Below are 15,985 nucleotides of genomic sequence, written 5' to 3' on the forward strand. Positions count from 1 at the left end.
GTGCAGTATATTGTATATATGTATTTACATGCAATATAATGTATATGTGCAGTTAAAGTGTAATAATTCTACCTAATAAAACTGAAAAAGGAAAAAAAAAAAGCAGCATCATGGTCTTATTCTGGTTTCACTGGCTGAGTTGATATCTCCAGTTCTTCAAAGCTCCTCCCTGTAGTGAGAGGACACCTCAAGATTAAGGAAGAATTTCCTGGAAGCTAAAATAAATTTTCTTTTTGCTTTATAACAAATCAGAAACAGATAAAGCTTGTCAGCAAAATGGTCTATTTGGAGGCCCTGTACAGAAATTTAGATTAAAAGTTATTCAAAATCATTGTTTAACTGGACCAAATCAACAAAAGACATTGTCCAGGCATTTTTCAATTATTCTGGAAAGACATGTCATGCATCTCACCAAAACTTGCCCAATAATTGTGCAACTGTCTGGTTATTGCCAAAATATGAGCAGACAGGGACTACCAGATGTTCACTCAGCATGCAGAGCTTATACTACAAGGAAAACACACTCATCCTAATACTTTCAGAGCTTTGGTACCTGCCTGTGTACAATCCCCACATGACTGCACGTTGCTGATGTTGCCAAGAAAAATCAGCCTTCTGAGATTGTTTCTGTATAACAGCCATATGCCTTGTCAGTTTAGGGTGGGGGAGGGATGGTTACGGAGGAACAATCCAAAATGAAGAAAAATGACTTACTTATTGATGAAACGTTTTACTTTGCAACAAAGGGTTGTGACGTAATTTAAAGGATAGACAGCCTGGGACAAAGAAAGAAGACGAATTGGACCATAATACAGATCTGACACCAATGAAAAGAAAAGCTGGGAGGATGCAGGATTAGGAAGAAAGAGCCTCAGAACATAATGTTCATCTGATAAAGTCTTAACCAATTCAACAGGAAGCTCTAGAACAAAGGTTGCCATTGGTGGAGCTCTGCATTAGGCAAACACGGTCAAGACCTGGGGACTGCCAAGGAAGAGCACGGTCTCGGCTGAAAGCCAAGGTGGATTGTGAAGGCCAACAACTGGAGGCCATCAGGTAACTGTCTTCCTTGCAGCTGGATGGCAAGTTCTTTCTGGAAGGGAGATGTGAGCAGCACACACTACCACCTCCACAGCATGTAGATCAATATCTGGTATGGTCCAGGCACTCATTAAATGCTTCCACCAACTGCTTATCAAGTGCAGAAATTATTAATGATGCTTATAAAATATCAATTATTATTTATGAGTGATGAATATTCATAATCACATCAAGACAGTAGCCAGCTGATGAGCCAGACATGCAGTCAACTAACAGGGCTGTTGGATCCACTGCTGCATCTTCAAAAGTTGAGCTCTTTCCTGCTCCCTCCAAGTGACCTTGGCTTTGTGCATACAGCCTTAGGAAAGAGGCCTGTATGGACCAAGGAAGCTCCTGATTGATGGGTCTCTCTGGCTCTTAGTCTTATAAGCTTTCCACTGAGAACAGAAATGCCCCAAACTGCTAATGGTAGGAATATGATCATGCATCCTACATGTGGGAAGGACTTCATACACCATTAAAGAACATATATTATTAAATCTGTCGTCCTCCATCAACTCTTCTCCACTAAAGGTTTGCTAAGTAAAGGCATTATTTAGCTAAAACAATCTTCACATGCCATATCCTGTGGCATAGTCTTTCGAGAAGTGTAACTATGTTGTAGTAGCTTGTGATTATCTGTTGAATGTCAGTTGCTCCTCTAGACTTGGCTCCATGAGGGTAAGAACAATCCTTTGGATCCCCAACATCTGGTACTGGTCTGACAAAGACGTAGGGGCTCAATGAATGAATGAACAGTGAGACACACCCCTTTTTTGATCTGTTTTTGGGAATCTAGATTTTCATGCATCAAACTTGGTCTGGGAAGGAGGTACCCTTGTATTCCCAGGCTCCTCATGAAGACAGACACAGAATAGATCATCTAACTCAAGGGTTCTGGAATAATGTGCCCAGTTCAGTCAACTTAATGGTCAAGTTATATTTTGTTGCAATGTTGCATATTGAAAATCCTCCTAAAATATATTAATCTACAGGGGTGGGGGTGTAGCTCAGTGGTGGAGTGTGTGCTTAGTGTGGGCAAGGTCCTGGGTTCAATCCCCAATACCTCTGTAAAAAAATAATAATAATAAAAAAAATATTAATCTAGCTATCTTGTCAACCAATAGTCTTTAAGCACCTATCACATACCCATCTAAGAGATTAACAGTTGTTGATCGATTGTCTCTCTTTTATCCTACTTGTCCATTTATTCTCATTCTCATTTTTCTGTATTTCTTTATCCATCCATATATCCATTCATTTATTTATGCATACCTTACCTCATTCCAATACGGACTGAAGGTGGTTTATAGAGAATCATAAAATAAACCACTATAATATAAATTATGTGTAGGTGAAAAATAAAAATGAAAAAGCATAAACTCAATATGTATGGGCTGAATCACTAGTAATTCAAACTCTTAATGACAAAAAAAAAAAATGGTGGCCTGGACCCTACTGATCATAGCAGGTGATCAGATGTAAGATCCTGGGGCAGATCTACCATAAAAAATTCCCTGTGGACTAAGTCCTGAGTTTTCTCATGGCCCTGCAGTTGCCTCATTGTGTGGCTTGGCAAAGTCTATCCCAGTCTCTGGACCTCGATGTCCTCATGAGAAAATAAGGGGCTAAATGGACATCCTTACCTACATCTAAAGTTAAGTTATACAGGACAAACTGGATTGAAGCAAATCAATTCAGCAATTCTGTTGGTCCTGTCACATTCCTCAGTATAGCTTGAGAAAAATGATCAGTGATGCCTCGAAGGTATATTTTGAGCATTTTATCCTCAGTGGGCACGCATATCACGTGGAAGTGTTCTGCTAACAACACCCCAAACTGATGTTACCTAAGGAACCTTTCAAAATATTTTGACCTAAAGAATAGGCACTTCAGTCATGGAAGTCAACTCTCAGAATTTGAAAGGATTTAAATGCAAACATTTTGTGTATCAAAAAATAATAACTAGCACTAACTGAGTTTTGCAAAGACTAGGACTCTACTAAACATGTGATAAGGCATCATCTCATTTAATTCTAGCAACAACCCTATGACACAAGTTTTCATCTTACTGATAAGGAAACTATGGCACAGACAGGCTAAGCACAATATCCTATGTCACAGACTGGAAATGTGATAGCAGGAAGTTGGAGCCCAGAGACGGGTTCTTCCCCCTCAGTTGACCACACCTCCTCCCCAAAATCTCATACCTGTGGCTCCCTAGATGTTCTGTTAGCTTGTGGCTTAAATTTTTCTTAATAGCCTTATTACCTATAATCTGTTTCTGATGCTTCCAACTAATAACCTAAATTTAAACAGATACATGAGAGTCATTTTAGAACTGATTCCCAACTCCAATAAAATGCAGGGGACAGGGTATATAGCTCAAGTGGTGGAGCGCATGCTTAACCTGCATGAGGTCCTGGGTTCAATCCCCACAGTACCTCCTCTAAAAATAAAGATGTAAATAAACCTAATTACCTCCCTCCTCCCAAAAAAAACCCCCTAAATAAATAATAAAATGCACAAAGATACTGTTACTCTAAACCTAGGGTTGGCAAACTTTTTCTGTGAAAGGCAGATGGTAAATATTTTAGACCCTGGAGGTCATAAAGTCACTGTCCCAGCTCCTCAAATCTGCTATTTGTATCTATCTATCTCTATCTATCTATCTATCTATCTATCTATCTATCTATCTATCTATCTATCGTGAGAAAGCAGCCAATATTTAAACAAATGAACATGGCCATATTCCAATAAAACTTTATTTATGGACACTAACTTTTGAATTTTACATACTTTGTATGTGTCATGAAGTACTCTTCTGATTTTTTTTTACAACCACTGAAAAATGCAAAAACCATTCTTACTTTGGAGGATGAACAAAAACAGGCAGGGGGTTTGGATCTAGCCCATTGGCTATTGTTGGCCAACCCCTGCTCCAAACTGCTCACTTACATCTGAATCAATCTTTGGGAACAAACAAGGCTTTTTCCTAAGAGAAAAATAAAACCACCATATAGTCAAATTCCTAGTTTCTTTACAATAGGAATCTATGTTTCCGTGGCCAGACTTTGTTATATTTTCCTAGAGATGTAAAATTCTGTGTCAATAAATATTTAACCATCAAGAAGGTTAAATTCCACGTCTACTTTGGCTGTCAGTAAGCAGAGGTCAGGGCCGTGGTCTGTACTTGTTTTGAAATTCAAGCCCAAGACAAAGTAAACTATATTTCCAAATATCTACAAATGTACACATGAAATATAGGTGTATATTAAAGAATAACCTAACAGAAAGTACTTTAAATTTCACAGCCACTGCTAATGCAGGCAGCTAATCCTATTTACATTCATATTAGCCTTGGTATCTTTTTCCCTAAGATTTACCTATTTGTATGCTTGCATGAGTTAAACTGCCGTTTGCATGATATCAGTACTTTTGTAATTTAAATCTATAAAAGGCAATTTCTTTTAAATATACTTCCTAACAGTGGGTGAAAGAGGCACCAAAGTTATTTGAGGGCTGTACACCTCGCTGAACATGTGGGCTGAACTCCAGGCAATATGCAGAATGTGGGAATTAATCTTATACTGTAGGAGCGGAACGGGAAATAAAATCAAGGCTGAGAAAGAAACTGCCTTTGAAAAAGACCAGTTCGAGTTAGCGAACGAAAGAAATAGTGTGTTTTAGAATGGGTATTTAGACAGGTAAAACTTCCTTCCTTTCTGCAAGAGTGAAGAGGACTGTTCATTTTTCTCATTGCGGTTTTTTTTTTTTTACGTATCAAATAACTTTATCCTCCTGGTAAGCAAGTTTTATAACTGAATATAGCCAACAGAACATGGTTGACTATTTGGTGGCAAGGGTCAAGTTTAAGGTGTCAACCGTGACTCTCCATGAAACAGGATACAATGTAAGTAGGTACGTATGGTGGGGAAGGGGGTAGTAGGGTGAGACTCCAAAGATACGGAACAAACTTTATCCAGTTGGAGCTAGTTTTTCTTCATATAATTCCTATGAAGTGTTCCCCCTCACTACCTCCAGTTGACATAAATGAGATGCAAATAGGTTAATGTATAATCTTGCCCCAAAGAAGTAGTGTCTTCTGATATGTAGGGCATACACATCAACATGCTTCTTTTCTGAGCAGAGCTGGGATTTTCCGAGTAAAAATCATTGAAGGCGGGTGGGAGTGTGTGAAATCAGAAGGGAGGGACTTCCAGATGCATGCCCCGACTTCTGGCTACGTTGAGCATGTCCTCCCAAGGGAACTGGCCCTCGGGTTGAGTTCACTCCTTTTGATGCAGGGCAGAGCATGCCACCCAGAGCTCACCAGGTCAGAGGCTTGAAGGAACCAATTCCAAATCTCAGTGGCATGTAGAAAGTCATCCCACAATGCAGCCAGAAAAAACAGTGTTCCAAACTGGGCACCCGGAGCAGCGGGATTAGTCAGGCTGAGCCTGAGACCTGCACAGAACTAGCCCCACCTTCAGATGCACCTCAGGAAGGGAATGTCTCTCCATTTAATCTCTCAACTTCGTTCTGTGATCCTTCCTCCTGCTGTAATATCTACGCACCAAGTATCTGGATGGAAATGGGGCACTTTGTTCACTACCCAGATAATCACACAAAGCTTCAGCCACTGGTTCATGACTCCTGAAGGACACTCACGTGCACGCGTACAGAGGCACAAACCCACCCACCCATCCCAAATCCACCACCCTGAAAGAAGTCATTATAAATGTTTCATGTGGAACTTTCACAACCCATCAGACTCACCAGAGTTTTCAAATTAACTCCCTTTCTGCCCAAGGGGATCGCTCTGAAAGAGATTTCTCCAGCCTCAAACCTCAGCAAGAAAATTCTGAATTTGAAACAGAATGCAAATAATGCATTTTGACTCCCTAATCAACAAATGGGATCAACTTGAATTGATTAAGAACCTTTGAAATTAGCTGTCTTTAATTCTCTCCATGGCCTGCTGCTGGTACTCTGAAGATATGGGGGCGTGTGTGTGTGTGCGCGTGCGCGTCTGTGTGTGTGTTTAGGCTGAAGTTGGAAAGATTGGTCTCATTTTCTTTCGAAGCTCATATAACGGTCTTTAAAAAATTTTTTTTTTTTAAAATTTTAATGGTGACACAATTCTAAGAAAACATACATTCACCTGGTGCAATTATATGGCTTTTCGTGAAGTACATTTCCAATAGTTACTGGGCTGCATGAAACCTGCACAACTTTAGTGCGAAAAAAAACCACCATAAAATCTGAAATGAATGTATAAATAATATGCAACTGTCTAGACAGTATAGGTCACTTGCAAAGAGAGCAGGTCGGGGGGAAAAAATTGTCCATCAGTCAGACAACCATAACTGATTCTGATGCTAAATAATGGCGGTGATATTCAGCATTCTCTCTATGCGAAAGGCTTCGCTGAGCATTCCGCTCTTCCCAAGCCAGCGACCTTCTAGTTATACAGTGCTTTATGCAGCCTTTGGAAAATGCACTTGCTATTTAAACATTAAAATTAATGCCCAAAGAATAGTGGTCGAGGGGAGGGGGGTGTGCCACTGACCTGTGTGATTGGCCTTTGGTAAAGCAAAAATAGTCCTTCTACATCGACAGTATGAGCTCCTCACGCCCACGGAATCTTAAACAGATGTAGTTATGGTAACTTCAGGATCCAAAAGATGCAGGCACGCACACGCACGCAAGCACGCACACGCACGCAAGCACGTACGCAGGTACGCACCACGGCACGCAAGCACGCACGCGCGCATGCTCAAATTCCATGGGACGTTTCTACTATCTAGTAATAATGTGTAAGGATAGGTTCAGGTACTTAAATCTTGTACTTTTTAAAAAATATTATAATAATCTGTGTACATAGCAAAAAAAAAAAAAAAGGCGTGAAACCCTATCAAATGTGCTAAATAATGCTTGCAGCCTTTTTGCACTATGATCATCTCAGCAGGCCCAGAGCAAGACGATGGCTGGTACTGTCACTGCCCTCCAAAACTAGGAACACAGGGCTGTCTCATCAGTTTGTGCCCCGGATTGGGAATGGCCACCCGCCCGCTCGCCAGCCAGCCTGCCAGCCAGCCTGCCAGCCCGATAGCCCGATGGTCCCACGTGTCCTTAGAGAGAGGACCCCAAAGCCATGCTGCCGTGAGTGAGGGCTGATGCCCGCAGGAAGGGAGGTCTGGGCTAACCTTGCCGGGGAGGATGTCGGTGGGCTGACGTGCGGCTGCCCTGCTCTGAGCCGAGCAGCCGCACTCGCCAAATGGGTCAGACCCTTAGGGAAGATGATGATAACAATAAAATAAGATGGAGAGTTAATTGCTGCCATTTATTGAGAACGTCCTAAATGGCAGTCACTGAGCTCTAGTAAAGGGTTTCCTCTGGAGGACCGTCTCATTCCACCCTCACCACAATCCTACGAAGTTGCTTTGATTTATTATCCTCATTTTACATTGGAGAAACTTGAGGCTCAGAAAGGTTAAATAACTTGCCTGAAGCCAAACAGGAGTAAGTGGCTGAGTGCCAGTTGAATTCCGGGTTCCTTTAAAACTAAGATCACCTCTTCACCTCTGTGATATTTGGCCTCTCCGGCTGCCCAGATCCGCCCCTCTACCCCACCACCCCGTAGCCTCCTCCCACTCCCCCGGCTCCTGGCCGAATCCTGGCCGACTCCTGGCCGACTCCTCCCCATGAGGGGTGGCGGGCACAGTGCCTGGGGCCCATGGCACGAGGACATTTGCTCCTTGCAATAAGCAAGATGCATCCTTTCTCTGTGTTGGTATAAAGACAAATAAATCCAAACCTGTCTCTATTTCTCTTCTCCCAAAGCAGTAGTAAAATAAAATTCTGATTTTTTTTAATGGAGGAAGGGGGCATGAAGGCAAAAGTGCTTGAAATCCATAAAAGTCATAAAGCTGCACTGTACCCACTAGATCCTACAGATCGTTTACAGACTATCTTCTCTCCCTAGAGGGAAACTGAGGCTGGGAGAGGATAAGGAACATGTCCGAGCTCATCCAGCAAGTGACTATTAAACCTGCACCTGGCATCCTCCCATCTCAGTTCTGGGCCATTTCTGTATCAGAAATAAGTCAGAAACCCAGCTGGTTGGTTCCAAAAAGGTTCTTCTTGGAGTTTTCCCCTGGGAGTGGGTAAGTGTGTCCACCTAAGGTGGTATTTGGCCTTTGTGTTTTGATCTTCAGCATCTCACAAACTAATGTCTTCGCGCGTTTTTAAATAGGGTACAAGCGAGAAGTGAGATGACGCTGGGTGGTTATTTCCTTGAGGAAGGGTCCTTCCTTTTATATTAAATACAACCCTGTACGTGAAAGGGTCCTGAGAAGGTTAAAGAGTGCTTATGGAGCTGAAAGACATTATTATGGAGAAAGCATTTATTAGATGGGATGTCTAGAACTGAAAAATGAAAACAATGTCCTTTAAAAACTGCCAGCAGACATTCTGGAACACCAGTCTCGGTAATCTACCTTTTGGTATTAAATTTGTCGGAAGCGCCCTTGCTCAGGCCCTGGTCACCCGAGGCCTCCCTCTGCCATCTCTCTCTTCCAACAGGCAGGGGTCTCCACCAGGTCGACCTTGTGACCAGGGCTATTTCATCCTCCCCTATCCCTTCCTTCTGGGCTGCCAGTGTTATTTATTTTTAATGCCTTTGATTCATTTCCCTCTTGTTTTGACCAGGCAAACCACACACATCTGCTGCCACCAGGAGGTGTCAGTAGTTCATACTGCTCCATTTGTATGCCCCAAACCCCACTGTAGAGCTGATTCTGCCCTGCCTGTATCTCAAGTTTCAATTTCAAAGTATTATGCTGCATTCTTGGCATTAAAGATTCATGGGTTGAATTAAAGATTTATTTTTAGGGGGTGCATTATTATAAGGCAAATCACGTTCTTTTCATTTTAGACATATTGGCTATTACGATTTCATCTCTTTTGCTAAAAGCTCAATTACATCAGTATCACTCGAGACCCTCCAAACACTAAGCTAAAAGCCAGACTTCTCAGCAGCCAAGTGCCTATTGCCCTGTAAGGATTAACTTTTCTAAGAATGCATCCCATCCCTCAGATGCAGAGTTATCTTCCTAATAAAAAGCCGCTCAAGTTACCCCTCTGCTTAAAACCTCTGCTGGCTTCCTGTTGCTTACAGAAAGAAGTTTAAACACCTTCTTTTGTCTTACAAAGCCTTCCACAGACTGGCCCTAGCCTGCCTTTCACAGTTCCCGCTGCACCTCCTACTCCCCTTCACGCTGAAGGAGGCCAGGCCCTGCCAAAACAGCTCATCTTTACCAGCAGGTCCCCTCAACCTGCAACCTTCATTCAAGACCTAGGTTAAATGACCACCCCAGTGTACCTCACCCTAGGGCAGAGTACACAACAGTCTGTGTGCCTCTACAATTCAGCTTACCTGGCTGTATTGTAAAATATCTATATGTCCATCCCTTCCACCAGACTGAGTTCCCAAAGATGGGAATTGAGAATTATTCCTATTTGTAACTCCAGGGTTCAGTACAGGGCCAGGCACACTCCATAAAGATTAGTGGGTGAATGAATAAATGCATAGTGGAATGAATGAACTCAACTGCCCAAGAACTCACACACATCGTGGTCAGCAGAGCAAGACAACCAAATTGACAACAACATCAACATTTCGAGTCTTACATTCAGTAAATACAGAAAAACACAAGTATGTACAGAGAACAATGACATTTCCTACCTTTATGAAGGCTTATGACAGGCTGTGACTAATGTAAGTGCTCAGGAAGTAATCCAAATGGTCCAAGCCTTTGGTAGAGACCAGAGCTTCTGAGATGTGTTATGCTGGGTAGAAGGCAGGTGTTTGGGAGAGAGAGAACAGTGTCTCTAAATGGGTGACAGCCACCTGAGCTTGTAGGACAGCATGGAAGAAGCCATTCTTAGCAAGAAAGGGCCGCAAATGTTTAGCTGTTAGGGGTGAAGAAAGTGGCAAAGACAAGAACCTCTGGGGAAGGGCAGGCATGTTGGATCGGGGATTTTCTAGAAAAAGTCAACCATGACCCTGCTGACTTAGAAGCAGTGAGAGTGGCTCCTTTGAAGGCTGAGGCTGCTTTTACTCAGGGACTCCAATCTGAACAGTTTTCCAAGTGCTGTTTTGAACTGTGAGACAGAAAGGGCGAAGATAAAATACATTGAAAGTGGACAGCTCTTCCCTAACACTGCTGGTCCCTCTCTCCCCTTCACTTGCTGACCCCAAAGGAGAGGGAGCCAACTGCCTGGGTGGTGGAGCTTGGCTTGGCCAGTCCTGTCTGCCTGTAAGGGGCACCTCCTTTAGCTCCTGCATCCAGGGGATAAGCACATTTTCTTGGGTCTGGCATCTCCTTTCTGGGGGCAGGCTGGAAGGCCATTTCTATTGGTCTGAACTCATGAGGTTTCTCAGGTGGGAGACGGTGATCCCATCTACCGTTGACCAAGGAAGTGTCTGCTTTCCAAAGGGGCCATCCTCATACCTTGTCTGGGAGGAAGGTGTGACATGCAGGATGTGGAAACCCAATTACTGGGCCACTGATTCCAGCCACATTTTCTAATTAAGGGAGACCAGCAATAAAGATGACATTTTGACCTTTTTCTGATTCTTGTAGATATTTCTTGATGAATTTTGAACGTTGAATGGAAAGGATTTCTATTAGCCACTTCTGAAAACCCAACACATTGCTTGTATTCTTTTAGCTCTGAATTAAGTAATGCGCCCCCGGACCACTGATGGCAGGAACCCAGGGAGCGATCTCTTTCTTCAGCTGACACTTCTAATTTAAGTGTCCCATTTGATCTCATTTGGGATCTCCATTTATGGTTCCAGAAGAGAGCCCTGAGTCCCACAATAGCTGGAGGTATGAGCTAAATCAAAGTGTGACAATAAGGACCACACCACCAGAAAGAGACAGAGTACCTTTGTGAACTACAAGCCCAACTGAATCCAACTGCTCATTGTACTCAACCAGAAATAAGCAAAGCTTTACTAAAGAGACATATAGATACACCTCAGAGATATTGTAGGTTCGGTTCCAGACCACAGCAATAAAGCAAATATTGCAATAAAGTGAGCCACGTGACTTTTTTGGTTTCCCATTGCATAATAAAGTGAGGTTTACACTATACTGCAGTCCATTAAGTGCGGAATAGCATTATATCTAAAAACAATATACATGCCTTAATTAAAAAACAGCTCATTGCTAAAAAATGCTAACACCATCAGAGCCTTGAGAGAGTTGTAATCTTTTGACAATAGAAACGTCATAGTTTGCTGATCACCATGACGAATATAATAATAATGAAAAATTTGAAATATTGTGAGAATTACCAAAATGTGACACAGAGACACAAAGTGAGCAAATGTTGCTGGAAAAATGATGCCAACGTGGAGTTGCTGCAAACCATCAACTTGTAAAAAAAAAAATGCAGTGTCTGTGAAGGGTAATAAAGTGAAGTGCAATAAAACAAGGTGTGCCTGCAAAGAGATACTAAAGGATCATTCATTCAAATGGAATTGAACTAGCTATTTTCTTAAAAAAAAAATAAGACTTCACCTGCATTGAAAAAATCAAAGCTTCAAAATATTTTCTGAATCAAACTGATATTTCATTCTGTTCAAGTATCAAATACATATTAAGTAGTTTTTTTTTCCCAGCCTAGAAAAATATTCATTAAATTCAACCATGTTTATTGCTTCCCTCTCATCATTTCAGTTCCCCTAAATTAAGTCACATTCCCTTTTGCTGACTATCTTTCATATCTGTTTCATCTTTAATAGTATATATGCATGAATGACCAATAAAAATAGTCAAAAGATTTTTATCTAAGTTGGTGTAATATTTCCTGTGTTCTCAAAGAAGAAATTTTGAAATTCATGGCTGAGGCACATATGATGATGAAACTGCCTCTTAAGACACTTTAAAGGAATTCTGAAGGATGATCTTTTAATAGATTGCAAGTAGATAAAACCTGTCCCATTGCTATCCGGGTAGTTAGCCTCTGGGGCTTCTAGTTCTGACTTGCACACTGCTTAGCAGAGTCCTCTTTAAATAGGAGGGCTGGGGAATTGTATGCCTGTTTGATTATTTGTTCATTAGCTCATTTATTCATTCATTCAAAATATTCAGTGAGCCTCTCTGTGATACACCTTTAGTGGATCCAGAGAAATTAATAGTGAATAAATCATAGCCCTCCTTCAAGTTCACAGATTAGTAGAGAAAACAGAAACGTCAGTGGATAAATCACCATAGAATAAGGGCTACAGAGAGGTAACAGGGAACTCTGAGAACTCTTTATGTTTCTGATTAATGCTCATGATCATTTCTTTTATCTGTAGATGAAACATCTATTTCCAGAGGATTCTGGTTCAACGAAATAAGCTTATCAACTCTGTTTAACTGCATTCTGTCATGCAGGAGGCACTTCTAAACCTCACAAGGACTTCTGAACAGTGTCAGCTGCACAACTGTCAGTAGGCTGGGCTTCGGTTAGAAACGACACAAAATAATAGTCGTAACCAACTGCCTGTGAACCTTGGGTCAGGCGCTTTTCAAAGCACCTTAATTCACTGAGGCCTTAAAACCATGCTGTAAGGTGGGTACTGCTGTCATCCCCATTCATAAATGTTGAACCCGAGGTGCAGAGAATATGAGTAACTCCTCCAAGCACACCATTTGTGGATGGTTGAGCGTGCACTTCATGGAATATAACCTGGGGAGGCTCTCTTGAACTAACTCCCTCCTGTTGGTTCCTTATCTTTCTCTCACAAAAATAATGTGCAAAATTTTAAAGCAAACAAACAAAAAACCAAAATAATTGTTCTTGAGTGTCAGGGTTCTAAGTTAATAGACATTTTTTCTTTTCTCAGAAGTTGAACTCTTTGTCTTCTATGAATACTTTCAAATAGGTCTAAAACAAACAACTTACATTTTTAAAAAAGCATCCACTTGAAATCTAATAGGTAAAAATTTATATTAAAATTACATAAAAGATATAAAAGTAATCATCTAATGTTTCTTACAATGAGTCAAACCTAATTTGAAACAAAATCAGTAAAGTTCAGGTCCCTAGATAAATTTAAGAAATATACACATAAAATAACTGCAAAATCATAGGTTATTCAAGAAAAATCACAAGAACAAGGCCTTCCCTTACTTGTCAAAGATAAAGGAAGATTTATTGAACGCTAGTGAAATAAAGATTTGAGCATTCATTCTGCCTGAGGGATTGTATCTTAGTTATCATTCCTAAAATTCTCACAACTTGAGACAATCCTTTGAATTAAAACATTGTCTGCAAAAAGCCTCTATACGCTATGTGTTACCTAAGAGGGGAGGAAGCTCCTTATAACATATTAGCATCTTGTGATAAATTGTAACAGCTTAATTTGTCAAATTAGCCAACTACAACCTTGGAAAACATTCAGCAGAGATATAAAAGAATAAGACTCAGGAAAAGTACTTTTTAACTAATGGTGAATCATTATGGCTTTTCATGGATTTTTGAAAATACTATTATTGATTTGTGAGAGCTCTTTATATATGCTAGTGATAATCTGCTGTTTTGGCCCCTTAAGCATGCCTTCTCCCTTCTTCTTCTAACAGAATCATGCTGTATTATGAAAAATGCATTCCAAGTAGTTTGTGTGGCACTGACCTACTGCTTCCCTGCCACAAGTGCAGCCATGATCCATGCCTGCCCAGAGACATCAGTGAGTAACACATTGAAATCTCAGAACAAAAGAGAAATAGGATCAAAAGAGAAAGAAACCTTCATTTAGCCACAGGGATGATTCAGTGATGGACCTGTGTCCTAGACTGGGTCCAAATCCTTCCAAAAGTGTCTCTGCTGGAGTGATCAGAGAAGCAGCACTCTTTCCTGGGGGATTTGTAGGCTGGTAGGATATGAGGGACTGGGCTGCAGGCACCCAGCATGGCTTCCTCGTGAAGGGAGCTTCAGGCCACTCCAGCCCTGGGCTCTCCAGCTACAGAAGCTAGCAAACCCCCTTGTACATTTCAGCAAGTTTGATCTGGACTCTTCACTTCAGCTGAAAGCAGCCATACAATAGTACATATTGAAGATATTAACATTTTGTCTGTCACATATGCAGTAAGTGTTTTCTCCAATTGCGTGTTTTCTAATTTTGTTTAAGGAGGTTTCTGTCATATGGAAGCTTTTTGTTTTTAAGGAGTCTGTCCTTTCCCTCTTTAGTGTTTAGCTTTGATGATGTACTTCAAAAACCCCCCTTAAACTCCTTCCCCAACTGAAGTTAACACATAGTTATCTATTTTTTTCCTAGTACTTTTCTAGTTTTGTCTTTACATTTAACCTTTAATCCATCATGAATTTGTTGTATCATAAGGTTGTAATAGGTAGCCATTTTTCTTTGCAGACAGACAGTTATCCTAACAGTATTTGGTGAACAATCCAGTCTTTTTCCAATTATTTCAGTGCTGCCTTTACTTTGCCCCAGTCCATATTTATGCTTTGATTTTCACCTTGGCTCTCTATTATCTTCCGTCAGGGGATCCTTCTTCCTGTACCAGTTCTGCACCAACATTAATTAATGGGTTCTTATACCTGGTAGAAAAAGTTCACTCTCATTCTTCTTCTGGCTATTTGTACACATTTATTTTTGCATTAGTTTTAGAATCTTTTTTTTTTTAATTTCATAAAAATCTTGCCGAGATTTGTTTGGGACGGGATATATGAATGAGTTTAGAGAGAAGCAATATCTTTATTATTTTGTTTCCATCCCTGCAAAGATGCACACTTGAATTATCAAGGTGATTTTTATGTCGATCAGTGGAGGTTAATAACTTTCCTTACATTGGTCCTGATCATTTTGTAATTTTGCTGATTTTTTAAATGAGATTGTTTTAACCATTATGTTTTCTAAGTAGTGTTTTTGATTATATAGGAAAGCCATTGGTTTTGCAATTAGGATGGTAAACCCTTTCGGTTCTAAAAATTTCTCAGTATTTTTTGGATTTAGCTGGTGGACATTTCTAATAACTGTAAATAACAATATTTTTGCCACCTCCTTTGTAACACAGAAACCTTATTTTTTATTTTCACTGATTATGTTGGTGAGCACTTGCAGAATCCTGTTAAAACACGTCACCTGTAACAGGACATGTTGGTCTTGGTTCCAGCTACAATGATATGATTCTAGTGAGTTTTAGTACTAAGATATTGACTTACTGGTTTGAGATTGTAAGTATGATGAAACCGTCATACCTAGGTTATAAAAGTATTCTATGCCAGTTTTACTAAGGTTTTTTTTTTTGTTCTTTTTTGTCTTTTATTTGTTTTTCACTGAGGCAAAAATCTACCTGTGAAATTCACAGCTTTTACTTGTTATAGTTTGATGAGTTTTCAAAAATGCATAAAGCCACATAACTCACACTTCTAACCAAATATGGAACATTTCCATCATCCTAGAAAGTTCCTTCCTAGCTCTTCCATGTGGGTCCCCTTCCACAGCCTGTTCCAAAGCAACCATCACTCAGGTTTCTGTCACTACAGATTAGTTTTTTTCACTGAGATATAATTCACATACGATAAAACACATTCTTTTAAAGTGTACAGTGCAATGGCATTTATTATGTTCACAAAGTTGTACAATCATTGCCACTATGTAATTTTACAATATTTTCATCACTCCGAAAAGACACTATATACCCATTAGAAGTCACTCCCCATCCCACCTCCACCCAGGCCCTGGCAGCTACTAAACTACTTTCTGTCTGTACAGATTTGCCAGTTCTGGTCCTTTCATATAAACCGAATTGTGCAATATGTGGCATTTTGTGTCTGGCTTTCAGTAAACGTAATTTTTTTTCTTTTTTTTTAATATAATGTT

General features: G+C 40.5%; 1 long non-coding RNA gene across 1 annotated transcript in view; it reads right to left on the reverse strand.

Moving 5' to 3' along the window:
* LOC140698123 (uncharacterized) overlaps positions 1–6,741 on the reverse strand; it is a 146,596-nt gene extending 139,855 nt beyond the window's left edge. Inside the window, exon 1 of the long non-coding RNA XR_012075608.1 lies at positions 6,653–6,741. This is a non-coding gene — a long non-coding RNA (uncharacterized lncRNA). The remainder of the gene's footprint in view (positions 1–6,652) is intronic.
* Positions 6,742–15,985: the final 9,244 nt, after the last annotated feature.

Source organism: Vicugna pacos, chromosome 9 (genome assembly GCF_048564905.1).
Source record: "Vicugna pacos chromosome 9, VicPac4, whole genome shotgun sequence".
NCBI lineage: Eukaryota > Metazoa > Chordata > Mammalia > Artiodactyla > Camelidae > Vicugna > Vicugna pacos.